Source organism: Colobus angolensis, unplaced genomic scaffold (genome assembly GCF_000951035.1).
Source record: "Colobus angolensis palliatus isolate OR3802 unplaced genomic scaffold, Cang.pa_1.0 Scaffold123, whole genome shotgun sequence".
In the NCBI taxonomy this organism is placed as follows: domain Eukaryota; kingdom Metazoa; phylum Chordata; class Mammalia; order Primates; family Cercopithecidae; genus Colobus; species Colobus angolensis.
In genome coordinates this window covers 5,775,902-5,796,082 of record NW_012113475.1, presented here as the reverse complement: position 1 = coordinate 5,796,082, position 20,181 = coordinate 5,775,902, and positions in this window count along the sequence as shown.

Sequence of the window (20,181 nt, the reverse complement as noted above, 5' to 3'; positions counted from 1 at the left end):
GAATTACATATGCATGGAGTAGCTAAGGTTAAATAATTTAACAGGATTGCAGTTGCATCACTCCACAAGGGATAGAGAGTTTAAAGTTTGAGTTCAGCCAAATTAACTGCCAGCTAACATAACAACAAACTCATCAAAAACCCCCACAATATTATCTGGAGGAATGTAAGAGAATCCCGAGTCTTTATAATATTTCATTGAAATGATACAATAAATATTCATAATATATTACCAGAGTGCAATTCCAAATTACTAGACAAATGAAACAACAGGAAAATGCAATCCTTACTTATGAGAAAAGGTAATAATTTGTCTCTTAGGTGATTCAGATATTGAAATCATTGAATAAGGATTTTTTTTTTGAGGCAGAGTCTTGCTCTGTTGCCTAGGCTGGGGTGTAGTGTCACAATCTTGGCTCACTGCAACCTCTGCCTCCAGGGCAACCTCCACCTGCTGGGCTCAAGTGATCCTCCCACATCAGCCTCCCAAATAACTGGGACTACAGATGTGCACCACAAGCATGGCTAATTTATTTTTTATTTTTTATAGAATGGGATTTCACCATGTTGCTCAGGCTGGTCTTGAACTCCTGGGCTCAAGCAGTTCATTGCCTTGGCCTCCCAAAGTGCTGGGATTACAGGTGTGAGCCACTGCAGCCAGCCATATAAGGATTTTAAAGCAATTATTATAACTATGTTCAAGGATGTAAAACAAAATATGGCTGCAATGAGTTAACAAATAGGAAATTTCAGCCAAGAAATGGAAACTATGAAAAAAACCAATTGGAAATTATTAAACTGAGATAAACATATATAACGAAATACTGAGAGTATGAACGAAGATCAGAGATGATAAATTATCATTGAATTTGAAAGTAGAGCAATAGAAATTATTCAATCTGAAGATCAGAAAGAATGAAGATTAAAAAAATAAAATCTCAATATCTGTGGGACAATATCAAACAGTCTAACAGATAGTTAATTAGAGTGTAAAATATATTACAAATAATGGCTCAAAAGATCTTAATTTGTAGATTTAAAAGTCTATAAATCTTATAAATCTATAGATCTTATTTATACATTTAAAAGTCTCACTGCTGAAAAAACACAAAACAACACACTACAATACATTATACTCACGCAATACATTATACTCACAACACACAACAATACATTATACTCAAATTGCTAAAAATTAAATATAAAGAGCAAATATTAAGAGAGCCAAAAGACATATGGAATACAGGGGAACAAGAATATAAATGATTTATTATCAAAAACAATGGTATACAAAAACAGTGGTGTATCATTTTTAAGACACCGAAAGAAAACTGTCAACTCAGACTTCCATGTTCTGTGAAAATATCAGGTATTTAGAAAATTTCTTAAATGGAATAAAACACATAGGAATCCAACTTAGAAGGGATGTGAAGGACCTCTTCAAGGAGAACTACAAACCACTGCTCAACAAAATCAAAGAGGACACACACAAATGGAAGAACATTCTATGCTCATGGAGAGGAAGAATCAATATCGTGAAAATGGCCATACTGCCCAAGGTAATTTATAGATTTAATGCCATCCCCATCAAACTACCAATGGCTTTCTTCACAGAATTGGAAAAATCTACTTTAAAGTTCATATGGAACCAAAAAAGAGCCCACATTGCCAAGACAATCCTAAGCCAAAAGAACAAAGCTGGAGGCATCACACTACCTGACTTCAAACTATACTACAAGGCTACAGTAACCAAAACAGCATTGTACTGGTACCAAAACAGAGATATAGACCAATGGAAGAGAATACAGCCCTTGGAAATGATACCACACATCTACAACCACCTATCTTTGACAAACCTGACAAAAACAAGAAATGGGGAAAGGATTCCCTATTTAATAAATGGTACTGGGAAAACTGGCTAGCCATATGTAGAAAACTGAAACTGGATCCCTTCCTTACACCTTATACAAAAATTAATTCAAGATAGATTAGAGACTTAAATGTTAGACCTAAAACCATAAAAACCCTAGAAGAAAACCGAGGCAATACCATTCAGGACATAGGCATGGGCAAGGACTTCATGTCTAAAACACCAAAAGCAATGGCAACAAAAGCCAAAATTGACAAATGGGATCTAATTAAACTAAAGAGCTTCTGCACAGCAAAAGAAACTACCATTAGAGTGAATAGGCAACCTACAGAACGGGAGAAAATTTTTGCAATCTACCCATCTGACAAAGGGCTAATATCCAGAATCTACAAAGAACTTAAACAAATTTACAAGAAAGAATCAAACAACCCCATCAAAAAGTGGGCAAAGGATATGAACAGACACTTCTCAAAAGAAGACATTTATGCAGCCAACGGCACATGAAAAATAACTCATCATCACTGGCCATCAGACAAATGCAAATCAAAACCACAATGAGATACCATCTCACACCATTTAGAATGGCGATCATTAAAAAGTCAGGAAACACCAGGTGCTGGAGAGGATGTGGAGAAATAGGAACACTTTTACACTGTTGGTGGGACTGTAATCTAGCTCAACCATTGTGAAAGACAATGTGGCGATTCCTCAAAGATCTAGAACTAGAAATACCATTTGACCCAGCCGTCCCATTACTGGGTATATACCCAAAGGATTATAAATCATGCTGCTATAAAGACACGTGCACTTGTTGTTTATTGTGGCACTATTCACAATAGCAAAGACTTGGAACTAACCTAAATGCCCATCAATGATAGATTGGATTAAGAAAATGTGGGACATATACACCATGGAATACTATGCAACCATAAAAAAGGATGAGTTCATGTCCTTTGTAGGGACATGGATAAAGCTGGAAACCATCATTCTGAGCAAACTACCTCAAGGGCAGAAAACCACACACTGCATGTTCTCACACATAGGTGGGAATTGAACAATGAGATCACTTGGATACAGGGTGGAGAACGTCACACACTAGGGCCTGTTGTGGGGTGGGGAGGGATAGCATTAAGAGATATACCTAATGTAAATGACGAGTTAATGGGTGTAGCACACCAATATGGCACATGTATACATATGTAACAAACCTGCATGTTGTGCACATATACCCTAGAACTTAAAGTATAAAAAAAGACCTGAAAAAAAAGAAAATTCCTCAGATGTTGGAAAGTAAATAATATACTTCTAAATTATCATGAATGAAAGAACTCACTAATGAATTTAGATATTTTAACTAACAGTGAAAACAAAGAATTATAAAAATCTGTGTAATGCAGCTAAAGTAGTGCTTAGAGGGAAATGTGTAGCTTTCAAATAACTGTATTAGAAAAGCAGAAAGGTGTGATACCAATGAATAGCAGAAAATCACTCAAGAAATTTAACAAAAGCAAAAGCTGGTTGTTTTAAAAGATCAATAAAATTGATAAACTCCTAGTGAGAATGATTAAGAAATAAAGAGAGGGAACATAAATTATACCTATATCAGGAATTAAGAGAGAATATCACTAGAGATGTTATAACTATTAAAAGGATAATAAGAGAAAATGTGGACAACTTTATGCCAATAAATCTAACAAGTTAGATGACACAGATAAATTATTTGAAAAATACAGCATACCCAAATTGACACAAGATACAACAGAAAATTTGAAGAGTCCTATATTGTTATACATTTATCAGTTGATTAGAAAATTAACTTTTGCCTCTTTTTAAAATCTTATACCTGTTTTTTTACAACAGGGTGTCAATGTATTTTGTGTCTGCCATTGACCCCTTCTTTAACAGTCAAGTGATTACTCTCAAAATAATTCATGAAAATTTATTCATGCATAATAAAAATACATATGATTACAAAAGAAAATTATTACATTAAAATACAGTTACCAAAAATATATGGTACTTTATTTTCTTCTTTAGTAACACGTTAAGTAATAAGATCTATTGGTGGATCTAATAACTATCATTATTTCAAAGTGGTGATGAGTGTAAATGCTATTTTGAGGCATCTGCAATAACAGTAATAAAATATCAAAACATCTGGGGTTTCTATTGGTATTTCATACCCTATTTTAATTTGTTTTTATCATTATTACCTGTTTCAGATGTTCTTTATGAATGTTCCATGTATGCAAATTATATGAATAAATGTTTCCTACTTACAAAGGTGCTTAATAATAATAATGATGATGATAATTTTTTTTTTACCATAGCTTTTTGATGTACTCTAAAAATAGTCATAGAAATCAGATCTGCCTAAGAATACCAACTTTTTGTGAGAGTTCCAGAACCTTGTATCTAGAGGTCACATTTTATTTCACATAAAGACTTGAGGTCTTTCTTTAGCGGGAACAGAGTTTGGCTCTGGAATATGAAATCTGGGTTGATGAAGTGTATCACATTGCTATTATATGCATTTTGCAAAGAAATATTTGTGGGTTTTTTTTGTTTTTTTTGAGATAGGGTCTCACTCTTTTGCCTAGGCTGGAGTGCAGTGGCACAATCGTAGCTCACTGTAACCAGAAACTCCTAGGCTCAGGCAATCCTCCTACCCCAGCATCCTGGCTAGTTTTATTTTTTAGAGACAGAGTCTCACTGTGCTGCCCAGGCTGGTCTTGAACTTCTGACTTCAAGCAATCCTCCTGCTTCTGCCTCCCAAAGCACTGGGATTACAGGTGTAAGCCACCACCAGCAGCCTGCAAAGAAATATTTGAATGAGGGATGATGGAGGATATGATAACATTGCCCTAAAAAAGAAGGCAAAATATGAAAGAATGATTCAGATTTAAAAATGGCAGAAGAGAAAGAAATACAAAGCTTGGATAAATTAGAAGTTTCTCTCTCTAACACCTTATCACATATGAAATAAGAGCTAAGATGTGTTTTTCAGAGTATACCAAAGCAAATTTGTTTCTCTTGCTATAATTATTTTTATTGTTTATTTAACACTTTACATGGATTTCCTATATATGGATATTTAGGGGACCTTGTGTCTCCCAGATACCCCTCTTTTGAATGAAGTCAGTTTTTGTCTTTTTCAGATTGTTGATAAATTAAAGTCTGCCCTGGACTTGGGCCTGGATGCTTGTAGGACAGTCAGAAAAAAAAAGATGCAAAACTGATAGACTATATTTTAAAACTAGGAGACTAAGCAATAAGATGAAAGACATAGCTGAAAAAAAGGTTCAGTTAAAGATTCAAGATTCTAAGTAACTTTCTATCAGCATAGGCAAAAAGGAAGAGATGATATGGAATCAGATTAGAATGTCCTACCAGGTTTTGACATTCTCTGGCTTAGCATTACAGTGTGCAGAACAATAGCTATATGGCCCTTTCCATTGAATTGGGTTTATAGATACCTTTATACCTATATAATTGTCTTAGGTCAAGAAATATATGTTAGTAAAATACTATACAACACTTTTCCTCTTTAAAGACAGAGAGTTTGGGAGCTCCCATTGAATGCAAGGATGAGAGGAGGAAAAATGAAGAACCTAGGCTCTGTAATTTAGAGAGGGCAATAATAAGTGTTTAGTGAGGGCAAAATAAATAGCCAATGAATAGTAAAGATTTCTGAAGTTATATATAAATTTTTTCTTAAATTTGTTTTATTTAACACAGGGAAGAAATCTGAAAGTGAGGACATTCCTCTTTCTCTTTCTTTTCCCCTGTTGTCTATGTCATATTCTATTGGTTAGAAACAAGCCACAGGTCCCACCCACACTTGAGGAGAGGTAATTTGTGGGGTTTCAACATGAGGATCACCTTAGGATCTGTATGCTATAATGGTCCTCTGGCCTCCAGTGATTTATAGTCCTCTCAGATTCAAAATACATTTGTTCCCTTCCAATATTCCCAAGAATCCCATCCCATTACAGTATCAGCTCAAGGTCCAAGGGTCACCATTTATACCAGACCCAAGTGTAGATGAGGCTCCAATGTAATGCAATAAGTACACTTCCTAGGGCATAATTCTTCTCTATCTGTGATCTTTGAACCTACTATCTGCTTCTAACACACCTAACATCCGATGGTGGGGCGGACATAGGATAATAACGAAAGACTTTCTAGTTCAAAACATGGGGAGTAGAAGATAAAAAAGGATCACTGGTACAACGCAGTTATCAAATCCAGCTGGTAAAACTCCAGCCAGAGTTCCCTTATTAGATTTCAAGGGTCTTGATTTAATTCTTTATGCGTCTGTCTCCATCCTCTGGTCTCTTGGTCCTGCCGTTAAGTAATCCTCTTCTTATGCAAGGCAGCACGGGTATGCCACTGAGTACTTTCATCATCCTACTTTGTGCCAGTAGAAGTTTGGGGGTCCAACAGCCTCCTTTTCTTTTGCATTCTCTGTCCTTAGAGGGAAAGAAAGAGAGCGTGAAATGTCCTCACTTTCAGATTTCTTCCCTGTGTTTAAGAAAACAAATTTAACAAAAAAATGTAACTTCAGAAACACTTCCAGGCTGGAAACGTTTCTGCTTAAATAATCTTCTCAAGAACTTCATGGGTCCTCTCTGAATCTCAAAGGTGTTCTCTCCATTAAACAAAAGTTATCCCTACAGATATTTTGGAGATAATCTCTTTCTGCCCTTGCTACCTGCTGCTGATGGGGCTGAAAGACAATGTCCTTAAGCTTCCTAGGGGCCCTATGGTCACATTGAGAGAATCTGTATGGAAGACCCTTAATTTCTTGAAATAGTCTTTTGTGTGACTGAATATGCTGATTTTTTAAAAAATCTGTGGTTTAAGCAAAGAGTTTTACAGTCACAACCTTAGCCATTTTTTTCCCCTAGAATATACTTTCCTGACCATAAATCTCTTAATTATAGCATCTTTTGCTATGTGAAGAGATGAAGAATTTCTGAAATCATTCAGTCTTGGTTGCTATTTGTTTTATGCCTTATCCCTCAATCTTTCTCTTTCCTCTTGCAATTTACTATACTTTGTTTGGAGATCTCTCTAGCAACATAATCAAACTTATAACTTAAAAGTTCTGCTTTCCACATAACTGCAGAGATAATCTCACTAAACATCCCACCACTACACAGCCCTGATCTCCCTTTCTCTAGTTCCTAATAATATGTTTTGCACTTCCACTGGGCCCTCTGTGGCAGCATTCTTGAAGTTCATATTTCTTTTTTTTGTTTGTTTGTATTTTGAGGCAGTGTCTCACCCCAGGCTGGAGTGCATTGGCGATATCTTGGCTCACTGCAGCCTCCACATCCTGAACTCAAGCGATCCTCCCACCTCAGCCTCTGAGTTGCTGGGATTAGAGGCATATGCCACCACACCTGGCAAATTTTTTTGTAATTTTAGTGCAGACGGCATCACCACGTTGTCCAGGCTGGTCTTGAACTCCTGGCCTCAAGTGATTCACCCACCTCAGCCTCCCAAAGTGCTGGGATTACAGGCGGGAATCACTGCGCCTGGTCTCCTCGAAGTCCATATTTCTATTAACACTCTTCAGGGTGAGGTAGGCTTTCTCTATCATGCTCTTCAAAATTCCTCCAGCCTCTACCCACTGCTAAGTTCCAAAGATGCTCTGCCATTTTAGGTACTTGTTACGGCAGCATCATACTTCCAGATATCAGTTCTCTATATTGCATAACAAATTGCCACAAATTTACAGTCTAAAACAACGTATCGGGTATCTTACAGCCAGCATCCATGAGTTAGGAGTCCAGGTGCAGCATAGTTGAATTCTCTGCTCCAGAGTCTCATCAGGCTGAAATCCTGGTGTTAGCCAGTCCTGCAGCCTCACCAGAGGCTCAACTAAAAAAAGATCTACTTCCAAGCTCCCTCAGGTTGTTGGCAGAGTTCTTGTCCTCCTGCTTGTAGGACTGATATCCGTGTTTTCCTGCTGTCTGTTGGCTGGGAGGCTTCTCTCAGTGTCTAGAGGCTGCCTGCAGTTCTTGGCCCTCTGGCTATCTCTGTAGGCCCTTCCACAACATGGCAGTTTACTTCTCAAGCCTAACAGGATGGTTTCTCTATTCTCTCTCTTTTATAAATAGTGTTATGTTTCCATGACCAAATTTAGGTGAAAAATATATTTAGCATTGCCAGAATATCATAAAACAGAATGGATTGCTTTCTTTTTGCCGCCAATTTGTGTTTTGCAAAACCAAAATGGATACACAATCATTAACTATCAGAAAATCAATTTGTAACTTAAGCACAGTTTCTTACAAACAATAGCAACAATAACTAAAACCACCTTACATTAGTTATGTTAGCTGACAATATTATTCAATACAAATAATCTGTTAAAATTGAGAGGTGATTTGGATATTATGGCTAATGATATGACTCCTCCTTGCTATCCTTGCTTACCTATCTGCATGATATATTTGATGCACTGGGTTAATTGCTATTACGGTGTTGGTCATGAAAAATTGAGCTCTGTCTGTAAAGACTCTGTCTTTGAATGGTCCTCACTAACACAGAAACTCACATACATTTTTGTTGAAATTTATTCTTTCCTGAATTTCTAATTTCTGACTATGCCAGTTCTTGGCACCAATTTATCCAATTAATTCAGTTTTTAGGAACTGCGATGATGTTAAATTGAGCACCAATGCCTTTTGAAAAATTATCTCTTTATAGTTTTGCCTTAAATTATAGTGTACTTCTTTTTCATATTAGAACTTCTTTATCTTTGACCCAGACCATTACAATCAGTCCACACTTCAGAAGTTCTCAAATATTCGTTTGCCTCCACCATAGTATATTTTCTCCATTGCCACCATAATTGCCTTTCCTGTGTGTGTGTGAGAGAGAGACAATATTTTGTTCTCTTCCGTGAAAATCCTTTCGTGGGTCCACATAGCATCTATGTGGTAAACTACAAATTGGTAATTATGACAAAATACCCTCCATATCTTGGCCTCACTCTATCTTGTTTTTAGTTGCTCTCCCACATGTACTTGTTACAGTGATCTTCTCATTATTCCTTGATTACACCAACTATTTTCATGCTTACCTTGCTTGGTTCTTGCTTATCAAAGCCCATAAGCTTCTATTCCCTCCTCAACAAGGCCAAAGCTTATTTGTTCCTTGTAGGCCCAACTTGGATTATCAACACTTTTTGTGGTGTGCTGCTTAATCATCATCCCTGTCAAGGTACAAATAGTTGCTTTTACTTCTATATCACTTGTAGTTATTTGCCATTGCACTTTTCACAGCCTACTGCAAATACTTATGAGTCTATCACCACATGGTAAGCACTATGTCTTTATTTATTCTGGTATTCCCTAAAGCCAAACACAGGACTTTGAAGGTTTGTTGAAGAATTTGAAAAATTAATTAAGCATAGTATGCCTTCAGACCTAGGTAAGACTCTCCAATTTTGCTGGAATAATATTTAAAAGTAACTGTTAGCTCCTTTCACCAAGGGATCAAAGTTAATATCAGCCATGATGGGACACATTGACATTGTGTACCTCCTAATATGATGCACTGAGAAAGATACAACGTCATCACCACTATGGTATTCTTCCTAGTAATGAATGACAGAAATTTGATCACAAGGAAACATTAGATAAATCCCAGTTAAGCAACATTCTGAAAAATAGCTGGCTGGTGTTCTTAAAAGTGTCAAGGTCTTAAAAGACAATGAAAGGTTAAGGAACTGTTCCAGATTACAAGAGAATAAAGAGATATGACAACTAGGTGCATTACGTGATAGTGGACTAGATCCTGAGCCAGAAAAATGACATTAGTGGGTAAATTGACAGAATTTGAATAAGGTCTGTAAATTAGATAAAAGTATTATTTACTGTTGAGGCTAATTTTTAATATTAATTTCTTGATTTTGATGATGGCACTGAGGTTAGGCAAGATAATGTGTGGAGTGTGGGTGAAGGGTATATGGGAATTCTTTGTACTATTTTTGCAACTTGTTTGTACGTCTGATATTATTTCAAAATAAAACGTTTAAAAATTTCAAATTGAGAAATTAAAAGGATTAAGCAAAAAAGTAGCTCTTGCGCTTGACTTACACCAGCCTGCAATTGTTACGGGATGTTTGCTATCTGCCAGTTATTATGCTGAGTTGGAAGAAGATCCAGCCTCCTTGTTCCTGGAGCATTTATTCTGAAGGGGGAAAGCATTAATTAAAAAAAATTTACAAGAATGTAGATTGCTCTTTTGCCATTAAGGTTCTTTACCACAGACTAAGATGCTGGGGCAAGATTTGAAAGCACCTGGGGCTGGGTATGATGGCTCACACCTGTAATCTGAGTGCTTTGGGAAGCCAAGGCAGGAGGATTGCTTGATGCCAGGAGTTTGAGACCAGCCTGAGCAACACAGTGAGACCTCGACTCTACAAAAAAATTTTAAAAATATTAGGTAGGCATGGTCGCAGACACCTGTAGTCCTAGCTGCTTGGGAAGCTGAGGTGGGAGGATTGCCTCAACTTAGGAGTCTGAGGCTGCAGTGAGCTATGATTGTACCACGGCACCCAGCCTGGGTGACAGAGCCAGACTCTGTCTCTGAAAAAAGAAAAAATATATACATTAAAAAAATAAATAAAAGCACCATAATTTTGATTCTAACACTATAAATTAAATCCTAATACTCTGATTTTAAGCCCTAAGTCTACCTGTCAGATTCAATCTATACTCAGCACTTCTTCATTCATCATCCCATATTCACCTTATTTTTGTGGGGCAAGGGCATCTCCCCAAACAGGCAATAAGAGATGAAATTAACTTGCACTTTTGTCTCTGCATCTTCCCAGTTCTTTGTGTCCAGTATTCAATAAATGTCAAATAAATACTTAAGTTTCATTTAACTGTTTGAAATTTGTACATGAATGTTGAAATTCACAAAATGGTAAAAGAGTCCTAAAGTCTCCACAAAATAAATAGAAAGATTTCAAAATAAGAAACACAAATCACAAATTTGCATGTGTGTATATATTGCTGGGGACATCAGACAATATTAGATGTTGATTGCATATATATATCTATATTCTATCTATTTTACATTATAAGTAAAATAATGAATATTCAGTGACTAGGCCATGTGTATTATTCTTTACAGAAACTATTGTATTCTTATACTACCATATAATCCAGCAATTCCACTGTTGGACATATATCCAGAAGAAGGAAAATCAGTATATCAAAGAGATATCTGGCTGGACAAGGTGGTTCATGCCTATAATCCCAGAACCTTGGGAGGCTGAGGAGGTCAGATCACTTAAGGTCAGGAGTTTGAGACCAACCTGACCAACATGGTGAAACCCCATCTCTACTAAAAATACAAAAAATTAGCTGGGCGTGGTGGTGAGCACCTGTAGTCCCAGCTACTCGGGAGGCTGAGGCTGGAGATTCACTTGAACCTGGGAAGTGGAGGTTGCAGTCAGCCGAGATAGCTCCACTGCACTCCAACCTGGGTGACACAGTAAGATTCTGTCTCAAAAACAAAACGAAACAAAACAAAGATATCTGCACTCTCATTGCATTATTGCAGCACTGTTCACAATAGCCAAGAAATGGAATCAACATAAGTATTTAGCAATGGATTAGTGGCTAAAGAAAAATATTATTCAGCCATTAGAAAAAGAATGCAGTTATATCATTTGCAGCAACATAGATGGAGTTGGAGGAGATTATTTTAAGTGAAATAAACTAGGTACAGGAAGACAAATATTGCATATTTTCATTCATGTGTGGGAGCTAAAAAAAATGGTCTTATGGAGGTAGAGGGTAGAATGGTGGTTACCAGAGGGTGGGGAAGACAGAAGGAAGGGGATCATGGGGAGGGATTGGTTAGTGGGTGCAAACATACTTTTGGATAGAGGGAATACATTCCAGTGTTTGATAGCATAGCAGGGCCAACTATAGTTAGCAACAATTTGTTGTATATTTCAAAATAGCTAGAAGAGAAAATCTGGAATATTCTCAACCCAAAAATTGATAATTGAGGTGATGGATATCTCAATTACTCTGATTTGATCATTGCATATTGTATGCTTGTCTCAAAATATCACACATACCCCATAAACGTGTACAACTATTATGTATCAATAAAAATTATTGTTATCTCTGAAGGGGATAGACTGGCAAAACAAATAACCACAAAACACAAGTCAAATTCCCTAATAAAACTAAGTCCAAATAGGTGACATGCCCTTGATTATATTTAATCATTATGGTAGCTTCAATAACCAGTTATGAAGTTGCAGTTCTTGAGTTTTGCTGCCTGATCCAATATTTCTTGTGATTCATGGAGAACTTTTGTTGCTGTCTGTGGTCATAACACTTAATATAGAATTTAATTCTATGCCCTTAGTGTTATTAGAAGATTCTCTGATCAACCGCATCCAACAAAATTAAAATAGACTGTTTTATAGCATAGAGATGTGGGAAGCAAGTGAACTAGAAATAAAAATATTGGGTTGACAATTCTGCACTACCTCTGTGTCTTACTAGGGACTCTACCTTTGTTTGCCCACCAGTAGGTTAGTACAGTGGTTTTGGAGAAAGTGCTCTAACATTAAAAGTTCAAAGAACTTAATGAAGTATTTGTAGTCATATTTTACTTTCTAGCTCAAGTAATAAATGACATTATAAATATCAGATTTTTTCAATCTTAATGGATAATTTTTTTTTGCTCTTCTTAGGCCTCAAACTACAAACTCTTAAAGATGAACATTTGAGTCTCCTAATGATGATTTCAATCTTCAATTGATTCTTTGGATCAATTGTTCACTGTGCAAAAACGTCAAAGATTGCAGTCCTATCATGTTTTCTTTCACCTTTCATTAAGCTTTCAAAATCCTTGATATGAATAGACTTTTTCTCTCTCCCAGGGCCTTTTAATTTTTAATCACTTCTTTCTCAAATGCTGATCATATTTCTGAGAAATTACTTCATGTAAAAGATGGAGGAAGATAGAGTTGCCACATACCTTTTTATCTTTTCTGTAAAATTATTTGGACCTAAATTTGTGGTGACAAGGCTGCTTCTCTCTAATAGGCCTTGTTGCCATGGAAGCAGGCTGTTGAAAGGGCAATAACCAAAGCCTCCAAGTCTTTGCGTGTTTATGTCCAGACTCAAAAATACACAAACTGTGGTTTCAGATGGGAAGATGTGTACAGTGACGCTTGCTGAAATGCAATATTTTTCAAAAACAAAAGTCACAGATGTCAATATAACAAAGTTGAGCCAATCACATACAATCAGGATTCTTTTACACAATAACCTAAGATTTGAAGTAAGTTTTTTCAAAAACCTTTTTAGGAACTGGAGAGAAGTCATCATTCAGGATCTGAAATAAAGGGGAATAAAAGGAAGAAAATGGAAAGAAAACAGAGCCACCTATTTATTCAGCACGCTCCATAAGTATAAGATCCATGTCTACCATGTCTACTTTCTGTGTTCTCATTGTTTTGCCAGTGCATGACATATAATGTTATAGGTGTTCAATAAATATACATTAAATGACTGAAGGCATAGGAGTAGCAAATACCAATGTTATAGCAAAGAGATTTGACTAATCATGGTGTGGAGAATCCAAGAGGGAAAGTATTAGCCCTCAGAGTGTTACGTATGTGAAATCAGACAGACTCAGCTAGCTACTCCTATTAGGGTGAAAGAGGTGCTTAGGGACTGATCTACTACAAGAGTTACAGTAGAATACACAGTCAGTGTTCAAGAGCTATTGCCCATGTCTGCACCTGATCCAGGCCAACAATCAATAAGAGGAGACTAAAATGGGGTAATACAGCCACTCTCCATGTGTGCAGGCTATCGGGCTATTTGAAACGCCAGGCAGACAGTCAAGTCATGGGCAGTCTAAAACTGTTAACAACACGTCTGCCGTGGAAATGATATGTGACATCACAGAAGTATTTCTACAGGTATTTTTTCCCTAACCATTGCACTGTTATTTAGGGATTAGTATTTGACATATTCACTCTTTTCCAGATGATAATTTTTTTAAACAAATATATGCATGGCAGCCTGGGTAACATAGCAGAACCCTGTCTCTACAAAATATAAAAAATTAGCCAGGTGTGGTGGCATACACCTATAGTCCTAGCTACTCAGGAGGCTGAGGCAGGAAGATTGTTTGAACCCAGGAGTTTGAGGTTAGAGTGAGCTATGATCATGCCACTGCACTCCAGCCTGGGCAACAGAGCAAGACCCTGTCTCAAAAATAAATTTAAAAAAAATTTAAAAATTTGTATTTTTTAAAATAAAAATACATAATCTTTTAAATTTAAAATATTGTATTTAGAAATAATTTTAGGCAAAGTTATAAAAGTAGTACAGAATCCCTATATAATTTTTGCTCAGCTTTCCCTAACGTGAACATCTTACATAACTGTAGTACAATGGTTAAACCCAAGAAAGTAACATCAGTACAATACTGTTAACTGAACTAAAAACCTTATTAAAATGCCCTCAGTTTTTTCACCAACAGACTTTCTTGGTTCCTGTATCTATTCCAGGATCCCACATTGTGTTTAGTTTTCGGATAATCCTTAGTCTCTTCCAATCTGAAGTCACACCTCTTAAAGAAAACGACTTTTTTTTTTTTTTTTTTTTTTTTTTACTTCTTATATATGTTTTCTTCACTGAGGAATCCTTCATGTCTGGTATGTTGAAGTGCTCCATAGGTATTTGTTTTGAATGAGATGATCTGAGTTCTCGCTAGCTGAGTACTGATGGCGTGTCAGGATACCACTAGTCCTTTCAGTCACAGGGACCATTGTGCTAACAATGATGGCTTGAAATGCGGTGTGATGAGGGCAACCACAATGGCACTTATGAACTTCAGCCCACAACAACAGAGCAGAGGAAGGGAGGAGCATAACATAAAATTCCTTAACTATTTCATCCATTTTGAAGAGGTTTTTTGTTTGGTTTGTTTTGAGACAGGGTTTTGCTGTGTGTCCCAGATATTTTGGAGAAGGTTTTAATTTATTTTTTACTATTTTTTATTTTTTGAAGATGGAGTCTGTTTCTATTGCCCAGGCTTGAGTGCAATGGTGCTATCTTGGCTCACTGCAACCTCCACCTGCTGGGTTCAAGCTGGAGAAGTTTTGTATTTTAAAACATACCGGTGCTGGGCATACTGCCTTGGGCCTATAATTTCAGCTACTTGGAAAGCTAACACAGGAACATCACATGAGGCCAGGAGTTCCAGACCAGCCTGGGCAACATAGCCAGACTAGGTTGGGCAACACAGAGAGAACCCCACGTCTAAAAAACAGTGAAAACAAAAACATTCTGGGTAATATATAGTAAGTTTACTTATTTTATTGACAATAGAAATAAGTGATACAAAGCATTCTTAACCAATTTTTAATCTGTGATGGTAAATCTGTAAATTTAGACAAGAAAGACTGCAATATCATATGGTTGCCATATGAAGAACAAGTTCTTAATAGATATTTTTGGAGTTTACATGACTTTGGATAAAAGTGCCAAAGAAGTGTATAAACATGAAAGTACATAAGGTCACCAAAGGAGCTTGTTTAAAATGCTGATTCCAGGGGTTTTTGCCTGAAGGTTCTGATGTAGTAGTTACAGGGTGAAATCCAGATATTTTAATTTTTTAAGCTAATAATTTTATAGTACTTGCTATATGCCAGGCAGTAATTTACAAATAGTTACTAACTTAATCCTTAGTACAAAGAGGAGAAGGAAACAGACACAGAGAGGGCTAAGAGCTAGTGAGTGGTAAGGCCAGGCTTTTAAGCCAGGTAGACCAGGCCTGGAGTCTGTTGTCTCAACCGCTCTGTACACCACTTCACTTTTAACCATCAATCCAAGTGATTTTTTACAACAGTGGTCCTTAGTCCGAACTTTGAGGAGCATTTTCCTACGTGATCAACATATGGGCTTCGGGGAATCCATGAAATCCTTAAATTACATGCAAAATTGGTATATATGCTATCTGTAGATATACTTTTGTATAGAAGTCCATGGTTTTCTTAAGATTTGTAAAGGGCTCTATGACACAACTATCCTCAATGTAAGAATCACCCATGTAAATAAATTAAAAACGTATTTTGCTCTCGAAAAACTTTATTTACTGAAGACCTACAAATACTATTTATAAAGTATTTATTGAATCATAGCTGGGATATTTTTATATGTGGAAGCGCTTCAAAATATGTCATGTATGTCTTAAACTTGAGTAGAATAATTTCACATTGTTTTTTCTTTTATTTTTTTTTCAATAAACTGTATTTTTTTCAATTTCACCTACTTGCTATTAGGTGGTTTATATTCTCTTGAAACTCCATTAATTTTTGAATTGTTCAACAATCCCAAGGCCTTTTACAATCAATCAGGGGTTAGTCTTTTTCCAAATGCTATGGAAAGAAAAAAATATATGGAGCCTCTTCAGTCTACTATTGCTTTTGCTTCTCCCTGCCAAGGAGTGGCCATGGGTTAGAATAGGTGTCGGTCCACTCCTGTTGGGTGGTCCTTCTGATCCAGGTCTTATTCAGGCTGTGGCTGCCTCACTGAGCTCCTGTGTTACAACACTCCCTGTTTCATGTTCCCACAGTCAGCCTTTGCTCTGCACTGCCCAGCAACCATGCTAGACGGATGCTATCCAGTGAAACTTCTGTAACCATGATAGCCTTCCTTAACAAAATCTTTGGTTCTGTTTCTGAACTCCAGTTTTTAGCCCAGAACCCTCATTTTCTACTGGCAATTTTAATTTACTTGATTACTTAATCTGTTCTACACCTGGGCCTTACTCCCGTCACTGTGGTCTCCTCTATATCAACAAGACTTCCCAATGCTGAATTTTGAGAAGTAGGAACAGTCAGGATGGTAACTTTCACTTTTTTCTTCCAAAAAAGATGAATTTTTCTCATACAAGTTTATCCGCCTTTCCCTAGTAACTGGTTCTAGTGAGGTTGCTTTTGCTAATCCACGAAACAAACATACAAACAAATAAATAAATAGTCCGGTTACAACTTCCTTGACGACAAAGGCTGCAGCTCACATTACCTTTGCATAACTCAGTAGGGCCATTCAAGCGACTCAACCCAGAACAAAGACAGTCTGGTCAAATGCAACCTGCAGTTCTCATCCCTAGGCACAGGAGAAGGTACCTTAAGTTTTAAGTGTTTCCCTCAACTGGCACGTGATATAACCTTCACCTTAACAGGCATCCTGTTACTCAAATTTAGAGAGTATTATAAACTTGAGGCAATTTCTGATAGTCCATATGGAAGTAAAAGTAGAGAAATACAGAATTACTATTTAAATATAATGATTTGACAGAAAAATCTTACTTTCCGACTTTGAAATTAACATGGGAATTGGAATTGAAAATAGACAAATTTATAACAAATTTATGCTAGGTAGAAAGTGCAACTCATATCCCGGTTTTATGTATATATTGAAATATGTGCAAGAAAACTTCAGCAAGCACTTACATTCTGTGGTTAAATATACTTTCCTTACTGGTTAGATTGTTCTTTTAACCTTCTGAATGGAGTTCAGAATAGCCAAATGATGCTTCAGCCCTTGGCAAATCTGCAATGATTTGCCCTCTGTGGATAGGTTTTTAGCAAGAATTAGACTGCATGCCATTTAAAGCAAGGTTAGAAGTAGTTGTGTTTGTGAGAGTCTGTGTTTCCAAATATTTTTTGTACTAAATTTCCTCCTGGGTGGGGAAGAAGACTTTATTTTGCTTTTCATCTCTTCCGCTTTTTCCCAAGGTACCTAAGAATTGTTTCAAACATGTGCAGTGCATGAACTTCCTGGATAGAAGGTAGCAGGTTTGTGAGCTTTAAGAGAGAGAGCTCTTGGTAGCGAAAAGCTCTCAGACCAGTTATACTTGGGGAGCAAGATCTTATCTTCTCAGCATTGAGAGACTCCACTTCCTCACTGGTAAGATGGGGAAAATATTGGCTCTGACCACCTTACAAGGCTGTGTGAGAAATAAATGAGATAAAAAATAGCAATTATTTAAAAATTCTAAAGAGCACAAATATAAATTATTAATCCAGGTTAGAAAACTGTAAGTTTCAAAGTTAAAAGGATAGAGAAATTTAATGAAACAGTCAATATGTGACATTTTGTTTACTAGTGTGCTTATAATTTTATCAGTAACAGAAAAATAATCGCATATAATATGGTTACATTGTTCATATTAATGACCTACCCCTCTTGTACATACTCCAAGAAAACCGTAAAATACTGTTCTTTAATGTGGTAAACATGGGCTCAAAATGTTAATATTAGACATCTTTATTATTATTCTTTCTTTCTTCAGAATAAAAACTCTTTAAAAAATGCTTGCAACTTCAAACATTACCTTTTAAAACAATCCTGTGGATGAAATAAGTCCTGGACATGAAGTTCAATTTGCAGTTTATAGTTCCTAAATCCTGTGCTTCATTTTGGACATGACATTCTGTAGTTGTCTCTTTTCCTTTGGAGGTCCACATTTGCAAGTGTATGCAGATGTTTTCAGAACCTAGTAATTTTGCAAAGTTGACTTGTGGAGTGGATTTTAAAAGGCCTTGAAGGATCAGTGAGCCATTAAGAAAAAAACCAAAATTTACCACCCACATAGTGTTGGCCCAACCTTGTTAATGGAAAAGAAATAAATATTCTGAGCAAATTAATTCAGAGCCTCTCCAAGATTTTTTAATGTAGTTCAACTCCTTTAAGATATGCTTGGAATTTTTGTTTTGATTGATACTTCATATTAACAAGCTGACCTCCATTAAAGCCTTGAAGTCAGAGCCATTTGACTGTGTTCAGTCACCCGTGAGAACTAATATTAAAGATTTAATAAAGGATGTTAGGAAGGATAGGCCAAGGTGATTCACATGGTGAAAGTCAGTTTGACACTCAGGGCAAATCATACAGACCAAATATGGATTTAGACACTTCAGTGGATTTCCAGATCAATATTACCACATCCTAAAAGAGCTAGTTGCCAAAGTTTTACTGATGACCAATAATTAATACTACCCATTTTTGGAATATGTGTTTTGCTGATAGAAATAATTGTATAGAAATGTGGAATGTGAAAAAGGACTCCTTTTTAACGAATTAAGACATTTTACAGGTCCAACCATGTTTAACAAAGCCTGCCCCCTCTAACATAAAGACATATATGGCTATAAAGTGAGATTTAGTTGTGTACAAAAGCAATAGTACAAAACAGATAATATCGCATGCTAAGCAAGGCCTTATGTACCCACAGAAAGACACGCAGTCAGAAGTGCATACAGATACTTTCATTTGCAGATACTTTCACAGCTCCTGGCATGCCATGTCCACACTGCCTTTGCAAGACTTTTTTTTAAAGGACATATAATTGAGGAATGACCCAAGGTAAGAAGTAGAAATCCAGAGGCAAATAAATGTGAAAGTATTTTTCTTCTTGTAGCAGATAGACTTTCGTTGAAATGACAGATATTTTGAGGTCATACTTTTATAATCCATTATGCCTTAAAATGTTTTTGTGGCTTTAAATTTTTTTTTGGTGTGTTTTCATTCTTTTGATTATATGTGTCTGCATTTGGAAGGTTTGCATTTGTGCTCTATTTGTGACATTGATAGCTGTAACTTTACATAATGCTCTAACCCCCTACTTCTTTAAACAGTATCTGTGAATAGCAAATACAATTATTTCTTCCTTCTTTCCATCCTTTTACCCATTCTTTTTCCTTTTCAATTTTTATAGGTTATAATATCTTTCTTGGTGTTTAACTTTTACCCTTGCAAGTTCTTGTTACTCTATGATATTATTATTTTACTTTATTTTATTATTTGTTTTTATACTTTAAGTTCTGGGGCACATGTGCAGAACGTGCAGGTTTGTTACGTAGGTATACGTGTACTGTGGTGGTTCGCTGCATCCATCAACCCATCATCTACATTAAGTATTTCTCCTAATGCTATCCCTCCCCTAGACCCCACCCCCCTACAGACTCCAGTGGGTGATGTTCCACTCCCTGTGCCCGCATGTTCTCATTGTTTAGTTCCCACTTATGAGTGAGAACATGCGGTGTATGCTTTTCTGTTCTTGTGTTAGTTTGCTGAGAATGATGGTTTCCATCTTCATCCATGTCCCTACAAAGGACATGAACTCATTCTTTATTTATGGTTGCATAGTATTCCATGGTGTATATGTGCCACTTTTTTTTTTTTTCTTTTTTGAGATGGAGTCTCGCTCTGTCGCCCAGGCTGGAGTGCAGTG